Below are 4059 nucleotides of genomic sequence, written 5' to 3'. Positions count from 1 at the left end.
GTACCTGCGTGCACGGAGTCACACACACACACACACACACACACACACACACACTATGCATCTGAAACAAGCATTTCATAAAGCATTGCTCGTTGAGATTTACACTGAGATTCTCGATCCTGTTCTATGCTGTGTTCTGCTGTTTTATTTTTTAAGAACCCGGCTGCTATCAACTGCATGTCTGTAGGCTATGGACGAGGTGTCCAGCTTCCCTGCCCTCAACAAATTCATAGGTTGAGAACTAAACCCCAGCGTGATGATATTTGGAGGTGGGGCCTTTGTGGGGTGATCGTGTCATGAGGGTGAAGCCCTCGTGAATGGGATTAGTGCCCTTCTGACAGGAGCCTCAGAAAGTTCCCTTGCTGCCTCCTCCCTGTGAGGAAGCTGTCTTCCTGATTGAGAAAACAGCTGTTTCTGCACCAGGCAGTGGGCTTCACCTGACAACTCCTAGCACCCTGACCTCGGACTTGCAGCCTCCAGAACTCGAGAACTGCATGCCTGTTCTTCATAAGCCCTCCCCCATCTATGGTATTTTTGATGCAACCATCTGAACAAACTAAGACACTGGCCTATAATTTTATCCCACTTCCTCTTCTCTTACTGAATTTTTCAGAATTAGGAAATGTCTCCGTGTCTTAAAACACTGGTCTGAGAAAAGTATGATAAACCTTGTTGTCACCATTTAGAATTCACAATGTCAACACTGTCAAATGTCCTTCAGATCTTAAAAAAAAAAGACAAAATTCACGTCTCCTATCTGCTCTCTGTTTTGTTTCATTTCTCTTCCTGCTGCTTTTGAGGCAAGAACTGGGTATATACATATCCTGGCTGTGGTCTTAGACTTTTACTAAATCCATGTGCATCCACAATAGATGTATTTTCCCAATCATTTGAACATTTTGCATTTCACCTTTGAGTTTTCAGGTTTTTTATTCTTTTGGAGTGAATTTCTGCATAGAATGCAAAGAGTCAGAAATATGCACCATTTTGGAGAGCCAGTCATCCCAACACACTTTAAGGAGGTGCACATCTTCTCTTCGTGGATCTGAAACACCTTTTCTATCAAACAGCAAGGTTTCATGTACATTTGGCTATTTCTGGGTCATCTCTTACTCAAGTCCCTTCCACTTGGCTTACACCCCCATGTGTCAAGCAAACCTGGTTCTGCTCTCAGGATCTCTGATGATTTCTATCTAGTCTAGCACTTTCTATTCTCATCTTTGTTGCTGTTTCAGAAATTTCAGGAGAATTGGCAGGCCCCTACTTGAAACCTCTCTCCCTTTTGCCTCTCTGACAACATATCTCCTTCCCAGCTAGAGGGCTGCCTCCTTTCCATCTCCTTTGCTGGTGCCTTCTATTTTACCTGGTGCTGGCACAAGCTTCTTCTCCTTTTTTTAAAAAAAGATTTTATTTATTTATTCATGAGAGACACAGAGAGAGAGAGAGAGAGGCAGAGACACAGGCAGAGGGAGAAGCAGGCTCCATGCAGGGAGCCCGATGTGGGACTCGATCCCAGGACCCCGGGATCATGACCTGAGCCAAAGGCAGATGCTCAACCAATGAGCCAGCCAGGTGCCTTGCCCCTTATCCTTCTCCAGCCCTTCTTTGGCTTTAAAAAAAACAAAGTGCACAAATAACACAAAGTGGACAAATGAAGCAAGGCCTAGCCATAAGGGGAAACATGAAATCTCCTTCCATCCCCACCCACCACCTGCTTTCTGAACAGAGGCACTGTAGACAGTTGGGTATGTGGAGCAGAGAATGAGAGTTGCCCCAATACCTAATCTCCCCTTCATCTTCTGTCACAGAACCACCTCGAAGCTGGATTATACATCCACCCCTTGCAGCTCTATGCAGTTCTGTGAGTGAGTTCTGGCTCCCGGTGGAGAAGTGGGATTGGTGGGTACAAATGCAGGGACTCTTCTTTGAGGGAAAGGACATGCCTTTCTCCTTCCTCACTTCTACTTTTTTTAAAAAAGGATTTTATTTATTTATTCATGAGAGACACACATAGGGAGAGGCAGAGACATAGGCAGAGGGAGAAGCAGGCACCCTGCGGGAAGCCCAGTGTGGCACTCGTTCTCGGGACTCCAGGATCATGCCCTGGGCCAAAGGCGGACACTCAACCACTGAGCCACCCAGGGGCCCCTCTCCCTTCCACTTTTTAAAAAGATGTATTTATTTATTTTAGAGAGAGAGAGAGAGAGAGATAGGAGTATGCGCATATGAGAATAAGGAGAGGGGCAGAAGGAGAGGGAGAGAGAGAATCCCAAGCAGACTCCCCCCTGAGCACGGAGCCCCCTGTGGGGCTCAATCCCACAACCCATGAGATCATGACCTGAGCTGAAATCGCAAGTTGGCCAGGCCACTAATGGACTGAGCCACACAGGCGCCCCTCCCTTCAACGGCTTGATGGCCAGAGTCAGAGCAGCCACTGGGCCCCTCCAATATGGGGGGAGCTTCTCCATGACACTAGTTGGGTACCCTACGATTCAACTCAATTCTCATACTATCTGGAGACAGCGTCACATCCCACAGGTAAAGGGCTCAGTCCTGTGAGACTATGCCTACTTCAGATACCAACTGCAGGTCTACACTGTGACCTGTGCTTCTGACTGATTGGCTCTAAGTTGGAGCTTCCCCCAGCCCCCTCCATTAACGTGTTAGAGTGGCTCACAGAACTCAGGAGACCAGTTTACTTGCTGCATTACTAGTGTGTTACAAAAGGATATAACTCAGGAAGAGCCAGGTGGAAGAGGTACATAGGGCAAGGTATGTGTGTGGGGGGTGCTGTCTCTGAGTTCACCCCTCTCCCAAATCTCCACATGCTCGCCAACCCATAACTCTCCAAACCCCATCCTTCTGGGGTTTTATGGAGGCTTCATTATGTAAACACAACTGATTAAATCATGGGAAATTAAACTCAGTCTCTGGCCTCTCACCCCTCCCCCAGATATGAGGTGGGACTGAACATTCCAAACCTCTAATCACATGGTTGGCATCCTGGACAACCAGCTCTCATCTTTAGTTGCTTTCCAAAAGTCACCTCATTAGTGTAAAGACCTTTACCGTCCTAATCACTTAGGAAATTGCAAGGATTTTAGGAGTTCTGGGCTGAAAACCAAATACATATTTCTTACTATAAATCACAATATCACAGACCCCAAGGTGGGAACTGGGTATTGAGGAAGGCGGAAAGATCCAGAAGGCCTGAGACGCTGATGAGCTTGGAGCCACCATTCCAGCGCTATATTTGTATATAGAAGAGAAATACGCATATTTTTGTAAACCATTATCATTTGGGATTTGTCTCTTTCTTACACTTAAAACTGACTTATGAACTCAGGCTATATATTCTTTAGGATCTTTGTTGACAAATACATCTTTTCTTTTTCATAAATGAATCCGTGTATGGTCTGTGGCTGGCTTTTTTTCTGAATAATACATTCCTCTGGCTCCCTCCCCTCCTGCATTTAATCCACTCCTAAAGTCTGTTGGTTCTCCTTTTAGCCTCCAGTCTCTCTCCACCCTCTCTGCACTCCCCTAGTCCAGGCCACCCTAATTCCTAACTAATGCCAACTGATCCTTTTTCTTCTACTCTTGCCTATAGATAGAACTAGATCAGTCTTCAATCCTTTCTTCACCTAGTATTCAGGACAATTTTTTTTTTAAAGATTTTATTTATTCATGAGAGACACAGAGAGAGAGAGAGAGGTAGAGACACAGGCAGAGGGAGAAGCAGGCTCCATGCAGGGAGCCCGACGTGGGACTCGATCCTGGGTCTCCAGGATCAGGCCCTGGGCTGAAGGCAGGCGCTAAACCGCTGAGCCACCCGGGCTGCCCACCGATGACTTAAAACACACACACACACACACACATACACACATACAGTCATGTCAATCCAAACTTAAAACCCTCTGTACTTTCTTGACCCAAGTAGAATGAAATTTAAGCCCCTTCATGGGCCCATAAAGCTCTGCGGGCTTCCCTCTTTGCCCATTTCCCCACCTCCATTTCGGTCCATGCCATCTTTCTCTTTAACCACATCCCATTTCTTAG

The sequence above is a fragment of the Canis aureus genome, chromosome 23, assembly GCF_053574225.1.
Source record: "Canis aureus isolate CA01 chromosome 23, VMU_Caureus_v.1.0, whole genome shotgun sequence".
NCBI lineage: Eukaryota > Metazoa > Chordata > Mammalia > Carnivora > Canidae > Canis > Canis aureus.
The sequence above is the reverse complement of the archived record's forward strand: the minus strand, read 5'-3'. Positions refer to the sequence as shown.